Below are 19,604 nucleotides of genomic sequence, written 5' to 3' on the forward strand. Positions count from 1 at the left end.
TTTAAATGTATATAATGTATTGGTATAATACTTGAAGTATATAATATGTACAAGTAGTAAGACATGTCATATATTAGTTATGTGTCTGTAGTGTTTATATTAATTCCCGAGGGTTGCCATAACAAATTACCATAAACTGGATGGCTTAAAACAGCAGAACTTTATTCTCTCAAATTCTGGAGGCTAGATGTTCAAAATCAAGGTGTCAACAGGACCATACTTCCACAGAAGGCCATAGGAAAAAATCCTTCTTTATAAGTGTTCTTTCCTTCCACTGATTTCTAGCAACCCTTGGTGTTCCTTGGCTCTTGGCTACAACACTCTAATCTCTGCCTTTTCTTCACATCGCTTTTTCCCCTCTGTGTGTGTGTTTCTGTGTCTCCCAAGCTCCCTCTCCTTGTTAGGACACCAATCGTTGTACTTAGCCCACCCTAATCTAATAGGAACACAACTTGATTACATCTACAAAGACCCTATTTCTAAATAAGATTAGTCACAGGTACTAGGGGTTTGGACTTAAATATATCTTTCTGGGGACACAAGACAACTCACAACCTTTTTTAAATTATGGAAGTATGCAATTCAAAAAAATTGAGATCACTAATGTGGAACTCAGGGGCAAGTACCATGGGAAACATGGGCATATGTCAGATATGGCTCCTGGCTTTTGCACACTAGCACTCTGTGTGACACATCACAGGTTCACTAATTACCATAATATATTTTGGCAGAATAAATGTTACAAGAAGAGTCCTGACAATGTTATAAGGCAGTGCAAAGGAAAAAGGTCATAACCAGGTCAGGGAATCATGAAAGCCTTTGTTAAGGAGGTGATGTTTATCATGAGCACTGAATACCATTTCATCCAGAGAGATGAACACTCTATAGAATGATTTCCTGGCACAGATACAGAGCCCAGGGAAGGAGCCAGAATACTGAATATAGTTTGGTTTAGAGTGATGGATAGAAAAATAAGAGGAGATCACATCACAGAATCCCTTGGAAACCAGAGGAAGATTTTATTTTCTTGTTGCTTTTGTTTCCTGAGGGTTTTTTTTTTTTTCTTTATTTGGTGGCAATAGAGAGCCACTGAATGTTTTAGAAAATCTTATTCTGGAGGCAGTGTACATAATGGTTGGAAAGATGGATAGACAGGAGATACAGGGAGATACTGTTTAAATACCTAGGCCAAGGAGAAATAAAGACCTAAAGCCTCAATATCTATGAGAATAGGAAGGAGGAAAGTGATAGGAAGACTATTACCAATGTAAAAGAAATAACCTGACAAGTGATTTATTGATAAGTTGGAAGAAGTCAAGGGGCTTGAGTAATCAGGAGGCCAATACAAATGGTCATGAAAAGAGAGTAATCAAAAGGAAGATAGAAATTGTTTTCATAAGGGCTTCAGGTTGGGGCACCTGGGTGGCTCGGTCAGTTAAGCACCCAACTCTTGATTTCAGCTCAGGCCATGATTTCGGGGTCATGAGATTGAGCTCTGTATCAGGCTCCATGCTGGTCATAGAATCTGCTTGAGATTCTCTCTCTCCCTTTCCCACTGCCCCTCCCCCTGCTCATGCTCTCTGTTTTTCTCTCTCTCTCAAATAAATAAATAAATCTTTTTTTAAAAAAAGTTTGATGTTGAAATTTGGACATAATTAGATTTAAGCCTACCAAACAAGGATGTCAGATAGAAAAATGGAAAAGGTTTTGAGAGCTCATAAGACAATCCACGTCAGAGGCATAATTTTGGGAGTCAGCTGCCTAAATCAAGGTGAGAACTAAAGCTCTGAGAGTCCATTCGCTCTCAAGGAAGAAAGTAGCAAAGAAAGCAGAGATAGGGTGGGATGGAGTTTGTGGTCTTGATTTAACTACTTATTTTTTAAGTTATTTTCCATATCCTCCAACAGATTTTACAAATGGAATTGCTGAAGCATGCGTTTGTAGCAGAACAAGCCTTTCTTCTGCAATATATTGCTTTTCCTCTCCTCATCTGCTCATTTTTTCATTCTTTGCCTATTAGGCCAGATAATGTGAAGCTAATAGAAGTGGGTGGCCACAGAGAATTCTGGGATAAGTCTCAATTTTTAATAAATACCTTTAAAGATTCAGACACGCACACAAATACACAAGTATAGCAAGCATTGTGTTAGAAGTCGGGATATATGAGGGATGCTGAGCTTTAAGAAACTGTAGTTTAATGAGGAAGCTTTCAATCATGTAGGGAGAAATGCTAACAGCAGAACTGAAGATGTTTGATGAATGAATGGGTAGCTAGGTCTCATTATTTATATAACAATTAGACATTTATCTTTTAATGAATTTGGTGGTAAGGCAAAAGTGAGGAAAAAAACCAGCAGTTCCTTGTAGCTTGAGCAGGAGAAAAGAAAAAAAAATACTTTTCATGATGAGGAGCAGGTAGGCATGGTTACTCAGAAGAAAGTGACCCAGGAGAAAGGCAGTTGGATATTCATATGATAGGATAACTGGCAATGCAGGGTCAAAAGTAGGCACAAGTAGATAAGGCTGGAGTGCCAGCCCAAAGTGAGCTCCACTCTTCTTTCTGAAGAGGAAGAGAAGGTATGAAAAATAATTTGAGGATGGAGGAAGAACGTAGAAGTGGCAGAGATTGGATAACCAATTAATATCACTGGACCTTAAAGATAAGAAATAGGGACACCTGGGTGGCTCGGTGGTTGAGCGTCTGCCTTTGGTTCAGGGCGTGATCCTGGAGTCCCTGGATCGAGTCCCACATCTGGCTTCCTGCATGGAGCCTGCTTCTCTTTCTGCCTGTGTCTCTACTCTCTCTTTGTGTGTCTCTCATGAATAAATAAATAAAATCTGTAAAAAAAAATAAAGATAAGAAATCTTTAAGTTGTAAGCAAAAATATCAAAGGAAAAAGAATCAGACTGCGTCTCAGACTTTGCCACAAAAAAATGCCTCAAAATCCTTGAAGAAAGAGTGAATTATACACCCATCTAAGCAGTCTTTCATATATTATGACATAAATATTTTGGAATATACAAAGAACTCAGGGACTGTAATCCCAGATATAGATATACTGCACAAAAATGAATTAAGAAGCAATTGCAGAAGAGAGATGAATGAAAAGTTGAATTTGAAAAGCAACTGACACAGGGACACCTGAGTGGCTCAATTGGTTAAGCGTCTGCCTTTGGCTCAGGTCATAATCTCAGAGTTCCGGGATTGAGCCCTGCATCAGGCTCCCCAGTCAGCGAGGAGTCTATCTTCTCCCTCTGTTCCTCCCCATCCCTGTGCTCTCTCTCTCTCTCAAATAAATAAATAAATAAAATCTTTGAAAGAAAAGAAAAGCAACTGACACATAAATGAATATTTTTATACTATACTTAAGATACATTTAGGGTTAAACCCAACTTTGTTTCCTGGCCCAGAAGACTACATGACAAAAATTTGATATCTTTGAAAAAGATGAGTTCCAAACCAATCTTTAAGTAAAATTTGTTAAACAAATTCATTCTGAGGTTGGAGACTGCCTGGCTATAAAACCAATAATAGCTTGTAATATTATTGAGTTAATATGGAATTGATACAATATATTGCTCCAATTCCCAACCTTACTCTTAGCAAGGGAATGAACCCTAGCAAGGGAATGTTACAACAATATAAAAATTTGACTTAAATAAGACTATGTTGAAATCTGTCTTTAAAAATATTTTTTTAAATTTCCTAGTCCCTTCTGTATTTCAGGAAATCTCTACCCTATGAGTTTTTCTGAGAAGCAAAGTCATCTCCCAGTGAGGACAGGAAACACCAGGGCTCTACTGGAGATAGCTTGAGCCCCTAGCCATGGCTTGTGTCATCAAATGTACCCACTCAAGACTGAATGAGGAGCTAAAGGTAAAAAGATGTGCCTACGGGAAGCTTTTGTGGTGGACAACAGCAAAGGCAAGAGCTGCTCTGCCTTCCCAGGGGCCACAGTGGCAAAAGTACAGAGGAGCCACCTGCTTTCCAGGGCTGGGGCAGCAGGCACCCAACTCATCAGATTGTTTAGTGGTGACAGTAGCAGTGTCCCCACCTGACTCACTGCAGGTCTCAACTGCAGTAAAACTGTGGCCGGTGGCCTTAGTTCTGACCTCCTTTTATGTGCCTTTTATGTGGCCCTTTTATCTGCCACCGTGGACCCTGGATATTCACTGAGAGATCTGTGGAATACGTGCATACGCATATAGCCTAGGAGGAAAATTCTAGAGTTCAAATATCGTACCATTTCACTGAATACAACTTTCCAGTTGTGTCTCCCATTATTACCATGCTCTACAGGCTAAATGACTTATCACCTGTACTCACTCTCATTTCAAGCTCCTGATATTCCTTGCCTGGGATGACATTTCTCTCTTTCTCTCCAATGACTTCACCTTTTTGAAGACTTATGCCCCTTACAAAACTTAACCAAAGAAGCCAATGCTTCCGTGGCCATGACTGAAAGGGGAATGCACAGGTGTATCTGGAGAGAAACCCATTTTGTACTTTTGATGCATGGTGGCTTCCTGCTGGGAAGCCGTGGTGCTGAAAACAGCGACCATCTCTCAGAGAGCTGGGAGGGCCGGCTTATGACTTGAACTGAGTATTCTTGTCTATTGACATTCTTCCATCGAATTGTGTAAATCTCTTCCTAGAGTGCTTTCCTACTACTTTTCTCTGTTTTCTCACAGGGATTCCCTCTCCAAAGTGCCATCCTTAAATAAGAGCCTTGTATTTCATTAGCTGCCCACTGGAATGAGCAAAAGAATTAGCCTTTTTACAAACAACTGCATTTTTCATTGCTGTTCTGTGTCTTATTATACACGAAAGAGGACTTACATTAGACGGTGTTCCAGGGCCCATTTCTACTAGCTAGACAGATCTCTTGCTATACTCCTCAAGCTCCCACTTAAATGCCTGGCCCTCCTTAGTGTGTTTCCTAAACCCTCACCTGCCCATTTCACATCCTGACTACATTCCATTCCTTCCTTTACGTTGCCACATCAGTTAGTGCTTCTTTTAAAGCTATTACACTTACAATCAGATGCAACAATGACAAATGACATGTTCTTTTATACCTTTCCTAGTCTTTCCTCTTTCCTGTACTTTATTTTTTTTCCTGTACTTTAAATTACTGAAAGAAACTAACAACCAAAGATGTTCACAGATTCAGTCACTCAGCAATCACTAATGGGGTTCTTGCTTGTTCAGGCACTGCACTTGGCTTTGGTCACCCAAAGATGAAAGTAATAGGTTCTGACCTTGGGAACTCAAAATCTAGTGGGAGAGAGATGGAAACATGGCAGAGCATCATTGTCCATTTAGGCAAAAAAGAAACATACAAGTTTTGGGATTTCCTACAATCCCATAACAGGTGGGTACGGGGAGCAGGGAGGATAGAACTGCAAAAAACTTCTCCAAGAAGTAGGACCTGAAGTCATTTGTAAAGCATTAGAATATCAAAATGGGGGAAGGAAAGGAAAAAAAACTTTCAAGGTAGAGCAATAGTGTGAGCAAAAGCAGAAACGCAAAAAGTGATCAGTGTATGCAGAACACAAGGATTTCAGTATCACTCAAGTGTGAAATACAGAGGTGAGGTGCAGAGGCCAGATGACAGAGGGACACACATGTAAAGAAGCTTGGGATTCATTTTGAAGGTCCTGGAAAGTCAGTGAAGGATGAATTGGCTTAATACTTTGGATAGATCACTCCATTGCCTTTGCATAAGATGGATTTGAAAGGGAAAATACCAAAGGCTGGTAAAGTGATTAGGGGGCTGGTACTATACTCTCCACCACAGAGTATCTATTCTAGGATAGGGATTGTAAGGTAAAGAGAGGATGTGATGACTTGAAGAAACAATTATACAGTAAAAAATTGATTGTGTTTGGAGATTCATTTTCTGTGGGAGATTAGGAGGGAGGGAGGAATCAAGGCTGCTCCCCCATTTTGTTGCATCAGAGAGATGGTCAACCTGGAGGAAACATAGGAAGCTAAAGAAGATGATGTCAGTGTGGGACCAGTTGAGTTTAACTGTAGTGGAGTTGATACCTAGCTGGAATTTAGATCATTAGGTCCATCCTGACTTACTAAACAACTGAATTTCAGGAGAAAATTCTGTGCTAGACAGATTTGGCTTTACCAGTATCTAGCAGTATCTCACGGTTATACACATGAGAATGGGCAATGTAGAGAGATAATAAGATGAGAAAAGAAACACCAGGTTGACACTAGAATAAGGTATACCAACTGTAATGATGGGTGGCAAACAAAACCTTCCAAAGGACATGGAGACAAAATGGTCAGAGATGCATGGGGGGGAAAAAAGCAGATATTTGAAGTGAGGGAGTGTGCTACCATGTGAAACTGGATGAGGATCGAACACATGCCCTGAATGTGACGACACGTCATTGTGCAGGTTGCAAGCTAGAAGCCAAATCTCAGAGAGTTGGGCAGCCCAGGTGGCTCAGCGTTTTAACACCACCTTCGGCCCAGGGCATGACCCTAGAGACCAGGGATCGAGTCCCATGTTGGGCTCCCTGCACGGAGCCTGCTTCTCCCTCTGCCTGTGTCTCTGCCTCTCTCTCTCTCTCTCTCTCTCTCTCATGAATAAATAAATAAAATCTTAAAAAAAAATCTCAGAGAGTTGAGTAGTGCCCGCAAGATGTGGAAGTGAGTTAAGAACCATAACTGGTGAAGAGTGCAAAATGAATGGATGATAGAGAGGACCAGAAATCTTGCCAGTTTATACAAAATCAGCTCTGCATAGTTTAAAATGGAATGTCTACAACTGTCTGCAGCCCCACCTGAGCACAATTATCAGAGCCACCCCTTGATCCCCGACCTTCAGCCATCCCTCAGATCATGGGACATGATGATAGCAGGTGTTCTCAAGATAGATCAAGCCGGCAAAACGATGTGGATGGTTAAGCAACTGTCTAGCAAAACGGATTAAAATAGATAGCCCAACCACTTGTGCATTTTAAGTTTTCTTCAGCCAGCCTTGCTATAAGGATGAATTGCAAGGCTAATGGCCTCAGTTCTCTGCTGAGGCATTCCCTACAGATAGTTTTCCATAAAAGCCAGGCAAGGAAGCAATTACAGAAAACATGGGCTACAGGGCAATTTACACGTTTAATACAATCCCTATCAAAATACCATGGACTTTCTTCAGAGAGTTAGAACAAATTATTTTAAGATTTGTGTGGAATCAGAAAAGACCCCAAATAGCCAGGGGAATTTTAAAAAAGAAAACCATATCTGGGGGCATCACAATGCCAGATTTCAGGTTGTACTACAAAGTTGTGGTCATCAAGACAGTGTGGTACTAGCACAAAAACAGACAATGGAACAGAACAGAGAATCCAGAAGTAGACCCTCAACTTTATGGTCAACTAATATTTGATAAAGGAGGAAAGACTATCCACTGGAAGAAAGACAGTCTCTTCAATTAATGGTGCTGGGAAAATTGGACATCCACATGCAGAAGAATGAAACTAGACCATTCTCTTGCACCATACACAAAGATAAACTCAAAATGGATGAAAGATCTAAATGTGAGACAAGATTCCATCAAAATCCTAGAGAGGAACACAGGCAACACCCTTTTTGAACTCGGCCACAGTAACTTCTTGCAAGATACATCCACGAAGGCCAAAGAAACAAAAGCAAAAATGAACTATTGGGACTTCATCAAGATAAGAAGCTTTTGCACAGCAAAGGATACAGTCAACAAAGCTAAAAGACAACCTACAGAATGGGAGAAGATATTTGCAAATGACAGTATCAGATAAAGGGCTAGTTTCCAAGATCTATAAAGAACTTATTAAACTCAACACCAAAGAAACAAACAATCCAATCATGAAATGGGCAAAAGACATGAACAGAAATCTCACAGAGGAAGACATAGACATGGTCAACACGCACATGAGAAAATGCTCTGCATCACTTGCCATCAGGGAAATACAAATCAAAACCACAATGAGATACCACCTCACACCAATGAGAATGGGGAAAATTAACAAGGCAGGAAACCACAAATGTTGGAGAGGATGTGGAGAAAAGGGAACCCTCTTACACTGTTGGTGGGAATGTGAACTGGTGCAGCCACTCTGGAAAACTGTGTGGAGGTTCCTCAAAGAGTTAAAAATAGACCTGCCCTACGACCCAGCAATTGCACTGCTGGGGATTTACCGCAAAGATACAGATGCAGTGAAACGCCGGGACACCTGCACCCCGATGTTTCTAGCAGCAATGTCCACAATAGCCAAACTGTGGAAGGAGCCTCAGTGTCCATCGAAAGATGAATGGATAAAGAAGATGTGGTCTATGTATACAATGGAATATTACCCAGCCATTAGAAATGACAAATACCCATTATTTGCTTCAGTGTGGATGGAACTGGAGGGTATTATGCTGAGTGAAATAAGTCAGTCGGAGGACTAACATTATATGTTCTCATTCATTTGGGGAATATAAATAATAGTGAAAGGGCATAGAAGAGAAGGGAGACAGAACATGAAGACTCCTAACTCTGGGAAACGAACTAGGGGTGGTGGAAGGGGAGGAGGGCGGGGGGTGGGGGTGACTGGGTGGTGGGCACTGAGTGGGGCACTTGACGGGATGAGCAATGGGTGTTATTCTGTGTGTTAGCAAATTGAACACCAATAAAAAATAAATTTATTATTAAAAAAAAAGAAAACATGGGCTATGTGTCCCTGTGTCTGCCCACCTCTCCCTCCATGGCCTTCTCATGCTACTGTTCATTTTCTTCAGCACCCTATTTTGAGACAGATTTACAGATGCTGTCACACCAACTGATGTTTGGTGATAAAAGTCATTTTCTCTGCTTCAGCCCAGATTTTTCTGAACAGCATTCATAATGAACATTTGGATCTCCTTCAGGATCAAAGAATGCAGGGAGAATTGTCAAATGATAGCCTGAAGACTCTCATCACAGTAGACTGGGTTTTGTTTTGTTTCTTAGTTGCCGTATTTGCAAACACATTAGGTCTCTGGGACTATATTCTATTTGCTTTGAAATCCAGCGTTTTAAAACTCGGAAACAAAGGTCAAGATCCTATGTAAGAATCTAGATGGACAAGAATATTCTCACTCTTCCTACTCCGACAAGCAGGCAACCTGAGGTGAATGCTGGGGGCTGCATTCCACTGTCCAACAGGGATCCTGCTTGGTTGCTTCCTGTGGGTTGTGACAGAAATTGGCCTGAAGCAAGAAGGGGGTGGGAAGGTTTTGTCTACACTGGAAGCAGGAGCAGTTTCTCAGAGTTCATTGCTCCTATATTTAAATTTGCTTTCTTAATGCTCAGCACATCCTCTTGTTTCAAGAACACATTCTCCAACTTCTCCATTTAGTTTGTAGACTTACCTTCCTCACCTGCCAGAAATTGGCTGGAGGAGTTAAGTGACTTCTCAGTAACCTACTTCCTACCACTACAGGGATTGCAGGCTGAGAAAGTGACAAATCTGAATGGTCATCCTGTGATGCCTGATGAAAAAATACAGAAAAATTTGTATGTACAATAAATGTAACTTGTGTCCCAAGGGAGAGAGGACATTTTGAAATTTGTTGATTTTTCCCCCTTGGTTGTCTATTAAGAAGGAGAAGAAATGTCAATCCCTCTGGTTTTCTTTGCTGAAGCAACAAAGAACAGCAAGGTGCCCAGCAGGGTCTCCTAGCACATCAAACTCTGGCTGTGCAGAGACTCATCACCAGATAAACACCATCAGCCAGCCCTGCCACAAATGAAGGTGTTCCAAGCAAAGATTAAATCATGATCATCCTCTACCCTGACACACACACACACACCTCCCCACTTCTACCCCAAGTCCCAGCTGTCTTCCAACTGTGGGAAGCCCAGATTGGATTATGAGATGCAAAAAATCTCTTTTAACCTATAATACCAGTAATGGGATCCTGGTACCCTTAGTGTCCAACATAGGAAAAGGGACAAGTCTCCTGCTCAACCATGAATTCAGGCACAGGCCCAAGAGATGATTTAAGAAAGGTTGGGAACAGAAGTGGTCTGGGTGGCTCAGTGGGTTAGGCAATCTGACTCTTGATCTCATCTCAGTTCTTGATCTCAGGGTCATGAATTCAAGCCCTTTGTTGTGTTCCACACTGGGCATGGAGCCTACTTAAGAAAAAAAGTTGGGAACAAAAGTTGCAGAAGAAAGATCAATAGGGAAAAAAGAATGGAATACAATTCTCCACAGAGATAAAAACGAACGAGTGTACTTTTCAATTGTGAAATTGGAACCTTAGCCCTTGCCTGGCACAAGAAGGTATGGGTGGTGATGGTCAAGCATGATAAAGGAGTTGAAAGGAAATACACATAAGAATAGCTTTGAAGAGGAAGTCCCTGAATTACAATAGTCAAATCTCAGGAACTCAGTTAATAAGTTAGTATTGGGTAATAGTTAACTAATTGTAACATTGCCTTTTGAAAAAAAATTAAGATTTTATTTATTTATTCATGAGAGACACACAGAGAGAGGCAGAGACATAGGTAGAGGGATTACAACCTGAGCCAAAGGCAGATGCTCAACCATTGAGCCACCTAGGTGCCCTTGACAAATTTTTAAATGCAATAGCAAATGGCAGAAAACATGTAAATTCCAATTTTTGAAAGTAATCAGAAGAAAAGCAGTAATGGGAAATATGAGATCTTATCTTGCTCCCAGCTCTCATGACCTGAATGTCACACAGATCCCCAAGTCTACTGCTGTTGCTTCATTTCTGTTAGTCATCCGTTAAGTGACTTGAACAGATTTAATTACATGTCATAAGAGAGGTAATGAAACCATTATATAATATAGCCCATTTGTAATTTTTTTTCTCCTCCACAGCTTCTGAACACAGAGATTGATTTTTTGAGTAAAACTGATTTACCCTGATGTGTCCCTCTGGTGACATCCCACAGGACTCCAGTTCCACCTGCTTTATTATCCAACCTCCCAACTCTTATTCTAGTCCTAGATCCCAGAAGGTAAGAGGAAGAGGAAGGCAAGGAGGAAATGAGAGGAAACAGTTCTAACTCCAATGCCTGTTGCCAGAGGGCAATTCTGGAGGCCAAGAGATCACTTTGGAAAATATTGCATGATTTCAGGAAGTGGGTGATGATGGTCTGTGTGGAGGGAGGAACAGAGAGAAACTGACAAATTAAGAAATACTTAGAGGATTATTGTAAAGACTAATTGGTTTAGGACAAGAAAGAGGAAATAAGAGAATGATGGCTTAAGCAAATTGATAAATATGGTGCTTGTTACTGACCAAGGAACAAAGAGGAGAAGGAGGCTATTTATGAAGTAAGATGACTAATTCCGTTCTGAATACCCTGAATATGCAGGGATCTGAAAGACCTCCAAATGGGGACCCAATAGGTAACTGAATATATGCATCTGAAGCTCAGGGGCAAGTCATTGCTAGAAATACAGAATTGAGAGTTAGCAGGACTTAGGAGGTGGCAATGGAAGCTGTCAGATTATTGCAAACCCCCACAGGGACCATAGGGAATCCATAGCGTTAGAAGAGCAAAGGGTTTTGAGAAACTCCAACATTTAAGGGACTGATAGAAAGAGAAGCCTAGAAAACTGTAAAAATGAGATAAGAGAAGTAGAAAAAAAAAAAAAAAACATAGACAAAATTGCCGGAATAAAAACTAAGGCAATAGTGTATTTCAAGAATGTCTGAAAGATGGTAGCAAGGCACATAGAAGACCAGTTTGAGGATCTTCCTAAATTCTCCATATAAAAGGAGATAGAGAAACTAAATAGCAAAACCAAAACATATGGGAGCATGTAGAAGAATTCTTAGTGACAAGACACCTTTACAGACTCCAAAATACAAGGGAGTGACAACAAACTATCAACAGTGACAAAACTCATGCAATTCCAGCATCTGTGTGGGAGAATGAAGATGGAAGCAACAGGACACCCAACAGACCTGAGATTAGGAGGACCTCAATATAGCCACCAGGAAATCACTAGAAAGTCAAGTGGGCCAATTTGGGAATAGCAGCTGAACTGGGCAGGGGTTTCCTTACTCTGAATCTCTATTTCTATAGTGACAGCACTCACAATAAGATCTCAATCAGTTGGACTAGTATCCACACTCTGAACTCTTGAAACTGAATTTCAGGGCTCCTCATGGGACAGCTCCCACACTGGAGGAGTGAAATAAAAATTGAGCATATTAAAGAGAAGTCTAGCTCAAAGTGAGGGGAACAGAAACAGGACATCTTAGACAAGCCACCAACATTTTATAATACCATGTGAGAATGACAGGAGAGTTTTGTGAAGTTAAAAAAGCCATCAGAACTAAACCTCCTGTTACACATTCAGGAAAAGGAAATTGCCATAAAAATTATCAAGTTCAAATTTTTTACAAGCTTTCTACAAGATAAAAAAAATAAAGAGGAGAATAACATCCTATCCAAAATACAAGCGTTCCAAATGGTGTGTTCAAACTAGATCAAAATGACTGCATACATAAAATAAGGTAAAAGACAGGAAAATTACACAAGACATGAAAAAGCAACATATATCAGAATCAGAAGACCTCAAATGAGGTGACGGAAGTAAAAAAGAATTCGAGATAATTCTGGAGATGGAGCTATGGAGATGTGGAATCATTCACTATATTGTATACTTGAAACTAGTGTAACATTGTATTGCAACTATAGTCAAATAAAAATCGTTTTAAAAAGAAATAAAAGAAAAAATTATTTTAGAAATAAGGAGTAAGCTAGACAGCACGACAGTAAAAACAAACAAACAAACAAAAAAAAAACACCACAGATAACGCCTTAAGAGAAATTTAAAAGAATGAAAAAATAGAATGTTTTAACTCAAAAGAAACAAAGACATTTTTAAAGGGGCTCAAGAGAAAATGAAAGTATTGAAGTTAAGTAAAAATGATCTAATAAACAGAGAATATAAAAAAAAGAAGAAAACCGAAAACAAGAGAATAGAACGAATACCCAAAACTAAAGTACAAGAGAAAGTTTCTAAAATTAAATAAAAGGATTTGAAGTTACATATTGAAAGAGCACAAGTCCACATAGACCCAAATAACGAATAGTACAACATTCTCTAGAAAAAATCCTAAACTTTAAATTTATAGAGAAAGAAAATTAGATAATCATCAGACTTTTTGACCTCACAGCTTTGTGTCAGATTAATATAAAGTGAAAGATAGTCAAAGATAATGATTATGGGGGATCCCTGAAGTGGCTCAGCAGTTTAACACCTGCCTTTGGCCCAGGGAGTGATCCTGGAGTCCCGGGATCGAGTCCCACATCGGGCTCCCTGCATGGAGCCTGTTTCTCCCTCTGCCTGTGTCTGTGCCTCTTTGTGTGTATCACATGATTAAATAAATAAAATCTTAAAAAAAAGATAATGATTACGAACTAAGGATTTTATATCCAGCAAAAAACAGACCATCAAAAAGAAGTATATAGAAAAGTCATCATCACAAAGAAAGAATAGTATTCCTATAATTCTTTCCAAAAGAATCTACTAGTAGAGAGCAAGCTTTGAGCAATCGAACAACTAGAAAAACATGACATGAAGCCAGATGATGAGCAATAAATCTATAGCAATGTGTAAAACCAAGACTAAAGAGAGGCTACAGGGAAAAAGTTTAATATGCAACAGCTGCATGATCTGACAATGTAGATATGGTGCTGTCATTACCTAAGTGTATAAGGATATTGGCATATGCAAACAATATTTTAAAATTACTTTAGTTATTGTAATTGATGGTACTAGCATTAGTGTTAGTACTCTGGGAATAGTTTGTATATATAATATGGGGATAGTAGTTTTCTGAATCTTGGCACTATTGCCATTTTGGACTAAACTGTGTTTAGGGCCAGTCTGTGCATTTAGGATGTTTAGCAGCATCCCTGGATCCTAGATACTAGTAGCACCAAACCTCCTCACCTCAAGAGTGACAACCCAAAATGTCTCCAAACATTGCTAAATGTCCCCTGAAGAGGACAATCACTCTTGATTGAGAACCACTTGGAAAAATCAAATGATTAATCATGAGACATGCTAATTCTAATTCATCCCCTGAGTCTTTTAAACCAAGATTCTTGGTATAGAGGAAAAGAAATACAGGTTATAGTATATACACTGAGGAGAGAGAGAATTTGCAGTATCCAAATTTTAGTCTTCAAATGTTATTTCCCATTAAGAGAAATCAGGGCTTGTTGGAGAAATGGCTGGCTCTGGATCTGGGGCAGGAAATGATTTTGGAGTTCCTTAACATGCCAGATATCAAGGAAGAAATTAAAGACAATTAGGGTCAATGTTGAAAAGACTCAGGGTCTAACTTGAAGAGTTAGATCACTGGCCAAAGTTCAAACAATTAATCTTCAACAAAGATAAGATTTGCAATTGGTTGGAAATCATTAATTATGTTTAAATTTATGAGTTCATAATAATATTTTAAAAACAATGATTGATTTTCTTCAGAAGATGATAGGGAAACAGGTAATCACCTTGAACTCTTGTAAGTAAAGAATATGAATCAATACTTTATCCAGCTTTTCCTCAATTAACCAAATAGTGGATGAGAGAAAATATCTCTGTAATAGGTTTTCAAAAATAAATTCAAAAGAAATGATAGATTAGAATCTCATCGTTTTAGCAAACTCCTACAATTTAATAAATAGATCAAGGCATTGAGAATCAATGACACAAAAAGATCAACAATCAGACATAATATGCCTGAAAAAAGGACACAGTACCACCTATAGTCTTGCCAAAGAAATCAAACCAGACTCTGATTAAGTGTCTGGGCCTACCTTTTAGTTTATAAGAAATAGAGGGGATGGAGGAACATGCTACCAGGAGTATGGCTATCAGCAAAATTCAGATTGTGAAAAAATGCACAGCAAAATGGTCAGAGTTTTTTCACAGTCAGATTGTAAGGGAAAGAAAAGGATGCAAGAGGAAATTACATGAAAAGAGAATTAAATGTTACATCCAATAGTTTTAAATGGGCAAGGCTAAGCTGTAGTGTCTAAGCTATCATAGGGATGCACACAAGAGTGATAAAACCATGCAGAAGTCCAAGGAAAATATATTTTGCAAGATTTTATTTATTGATTGATGAGAGACACAGAAAAAGGCAGAGACATAGGCAGAGGGAGAAGCAGGCTCCCTGTAGGGAGCCCAATGTGGGACTCAATCCCTGGACCCCAGGATCATGATGAAATGATTTGATTCGATACAAATCGATTCTTTTCTATTCGATTCGATTCTTTTCAATTCCCTTGATGCACCCAGGCTGCCCTACAAGGAAATTATTAAAACAAAAGTCAGGGTGGAGGTTACTCGTGGGAGGAGAGCTTCTGAGGTGGCAGCATGGTTTCTATTTCTTGGCCTGAGTGATGTTTACCAGAGTGGTCAATATATATATATATATATATATATATATATATATATAATAATTCACTAATTTATGCACTCATTCTCCATTATCTTGTGCATCTGTTCTATTTTACAATGAAGAGATTGCAAGAGAGAAATAGACAGGAAAGGCATAGATCTCAAAAATGAGTATTTCTAAAACCTCTCAATTTTGTGACGAGTAGGTCAATTTTTGCCTCATTGAGGCAGTTTTGGTGAAGTGAGAGATGCAGAACATACTGAAGTAGGACGAGGAAGGGAGGGAGGGGGAAATGGAAACAGCAAACACAGGCAACCCCATAAGAAATATAGCTTTGGGGGACACCTGGGTGGCTCAGAGGTTGAGCGTCTACCTTCAGCCCAGGGTGTGATTCTGGAGACCCCAGATGGAGTCCCACATCCGGCTCCCTGCATGGAGCCTGCTTCTCCCTCTGCCTGTGTCTCTGCCTCTCTCTGTGTGTGTCTCTCATGAATAAATAAATAAAATCTTAAGGAAAAAAAAAGCTTTGGGGCACCTGTGTGGTGCAGTGGGTTGAGCGTCTGACTCTTGGTTTCAGCTCAGGTATGATCTCAAGATCGAGAGATGGGGCCCCATTGTCAGGCTCACTGCACAGTGCAGAGTCATCTTGAGATTCTCTCTCTCCCCTCCCTCTGCATCTCCCACTCTCTCTCTCTTTCTCTCTCTCTCGCTCTCCCTCTCAAATAAATAAATCTTAAAAAACAATTAAAGGAACACAGCTTTGAAGGACAAACAAGAGATTTGGCAATAGAGAGAAGGATGAGCCTAGAAAAAAGAAAGAATGTGCTTAATTGTTGGTGGAGAGTAGTACACAGAAAGGGGGAGATTAAAGAGATAACTGAGAGACAGCCAGGAGCCAAAGTGAGAGACAGCCAGGAGCCAAATCTTGAAGATCTGATATCAATATAAATCATGATAAAGAGAGAAAATTTTTTATTTAAAAAAAAATAAAATCCTTATGTCTATAGTAATTTAATTGGCTGATTGATTAAGGGAAAGAAAGTTCTTTCTTTCAGTAAAATGTTAATTAATAAACATGAAGGAATGAGAGAACTAGAAAATAGTTTTCAACAGGATGGGAATAATAGGATGCTGGACTTCAGCAGTGAAATATTGAGGAAGAACAGGATATTAACATAGCCTCAAGTTATCTCCCCAAAAATCACTTATTAATTATGAAGGGAAAAATAATAACTTTGAAGCAGAGAAATATGGCAGACACTTTATCCAAGTCAATATTACCAATATTAGAACAACACGACCCCATGTACCTCCTGGTACAATGCACTGAAGAAGACACATGTCAGTCATATTCCTGCCAGAAATGAATGGCCTGAATTCTAACTGCAAGAAAAAAAAAATCCAAATTACAGGACATTCTAAAAACTCATGGGGCTTTATTTTATAAAACTGTTAAGATCACAGAAGACAAAAAAAGTGGGCGAAGAACTATTCTAGATTAAAGACCCTAAAGAGATATGACAACTTAATATAAGAGTCATCTGGGATTGGATCCTAGCATGGAAAAAGAAAATAGCTATTTAAAGGACATAATTAGGAAAACTGAGAGAATGTGAACATGGGCCATGGATTCACTATTAGTATTGTTGTCAATGTTAAACTTCATGATTTTCATCACTACACTATGTTTACGTCAGAGAGTGTCGTTGGTCTTAGGAAATACGTCCTGCAGTATTTAGGAGGTAAGAAATTGGCTCTCTCTCCAATGTATCTGAAATTATTCTTTATGAATTGAGACAGAGACGGAGGAGCAGATGGGGCAAAATGTAAACAAGTGGTGAATCTGGATACAGAGTATATGGATTTTCTTGTGCTATTCCTGCAAAATCTCTGTAAATTTGAAATTGCATCAAAATAGAAGAGGGGAGAGGAGGAATGATTGATGGATCAAGGTCAGTAAGGAGATGAAAGGGGACAAGATTTAAAGCACATACAGAGGGAAGAGCCCTAGATTAGAGGAGGGACACTGTCTCCATTGTAAAAGGAGAGAAAGGGGAAAGATGGCTTCTGGTGTCATTTTCTGTGTTAGTTGAATGGAGAGAGGATAAAAATATCATCCTACTAGCAAAGGGAAAAGTCTTTATATTACTCTCATCCACTTTTGAAAATTGATGAAGGAAAGAGCAAGTGTGAGCCTGGAGCAGAAGGACCATTACTTGGCAGAGTGTGTTAATGAATCTTTGGATATGCAAAGAAAGGCTCCGGGTTCACTGTGTGAGCACACATGCCCACTCCTGTGTAGTGGAGGACAGAGATTGGGAGAAGTGGAGGGAGAAAATAAATAATGCAGGAGGGTCGCAGCCTCACCATTACTGGGGAGACAGTGGTTCAGAAGAGAGTGAGGCACTTACTCCCCTCTACCGCCCAGGCCAGGATGCCTGGTTCTGGTCCTGCTTATGATTTTCCCCTAAACCAGTTTTCACAGGATGAGCCTTGGGACTATTTTTAAACTAAAGGCATAAAATGTGTTCTACCTGTAAATTGTTCACATAACTGTTAGCCTTAGTCATTGCTCAAATTTAAAAGCTATTTGTTGAATGATGAAATCCTACAACAAATAGTGAAATATTCAAGTTTTAAACCCATCTCTGTAAGTACAGAACAGTATTACTTTCATGGCTTTCTGTTAAAATGCCCCCAAAGAGACCAATAGTCAAGATAGATGCAATGCATTTTCATTCAAAAGTGGGTTTTTCTTCCTTGAGTGGCTCGCAATTTTCACCATTACCTCTCTTCAGCTTGTTAGAGCAAAGATTTGGTCAACTGACAGGTGCACCATAAAGTCTTAAAAATAAATAAAAATTTGGCCCCCAGAGACATCTTTATGCTTATAATAGTAATGCTGTTCAAGCACAAAGTTTAAATATAGTGTTCTTTACACATGAAAGAGTATAAGGTCTAGAAAAAATTTTTTTTTCTAACAAATGAGCATTTACCCATTCAAATGAAGTAAAAGCCTATTTATATAATTTGGGGTGTTGGAAAATTGATTGGATGGGTGAATTTCTCTATCCAGCAAGATCCAGCCAGTTACTAAGTCTCTCTTATTTTCAAAAGAGGGACTAGGAATAAGATTGCTCAGAAAGTTGGACAAATGACATCAATGGCCAGAAACAAGAAGCTGGCACCATATAGCTGGATCTTGGGTTCAGATGATGGTACAGGGCCCAGCTGGGAGGGAGAGGCATCTTTGTTCCATTGTGTATAATGCAAGTGGAGAGATGGATCTCATATACAGCTCATTTTATACACCAGGGATGGACTTGAAGGAAGGAGGAGGACAGGATATTTACTCAAACACTGAAATCAAGCATAAATTGCACACAACGGATACAAGATAATGTGTCAGAGATGCTATAAGAGCACACTGATTTACAACCATTATAACGGGACCACATCTAAGAGCCAAGCACACATTTTATAGATAGTTCTTTCAATAAGCCATCTAAAAGGCAAATACCTAGCAAATACTTTGATGTTTTACTCATCCATTCTATGGACAGTATTATGTTCACGGTCCCAGGTTAGAAATAGGACAAAGAAAAGGATTGAAGAGTGCTTATCTCAAAAAGCTCATGGCCTAGAATGAGATGCTTGCCATCAACATCATCATCGCCATCATTATCCTCATGACAGTGGATATACACAACAAAAATATGCCTCTACTATTATGGGAATATCAGAGAGGGAGACAGGAGCAGTCTGTTAGAACATTCTTTAGGAACTGGTAGAAGAGTATTGAAAGGTAAAACAGACTTACACAGGGAGAGTAGAGTGGGTGGGCATAAAGAAGAGCATGTCTGAGGGCAACGAGGCATCAGAAAGCAAAATGCCCTTAGAAATCAGAATTTTGGTCTGCCTAGAGGGGATAATGCTTGTGGAAATGCAATGGCATGTGACAACTGCTGAAAGAAAAGTTGGGGGGTCCTGTATCTCATATTAGGGAGTTTGAACTGCATCCTGAAGAATCTCCAAAGACCACTGTTGCTAGGTAGAGCTGAAACCTTCCTGTTTTGAAGTTTTAAGATTGACTTCTCAATTTAAAAGTGTTCAAGATAAAAGATTCTAAGAGGAAACACATTATAAATGACCTAAGTTTGCAGTTACAAGTTACATAAAAAAG

This window comes from Canis lupus, chromosome 35, assembly GCF_011100685.1.
Source record: "Canis lupus familiaris isolate Mischka breed German Shepherd chromosome 35, alternate assembly UU_Cfam_GSD_1.0, whole genome shotgun sequence".
Lineage (NCBI taxonomy): Eukaryota > Metazoa > Chordata > Mammalia > Carnivora > Canidae > Canis > Canis lupus.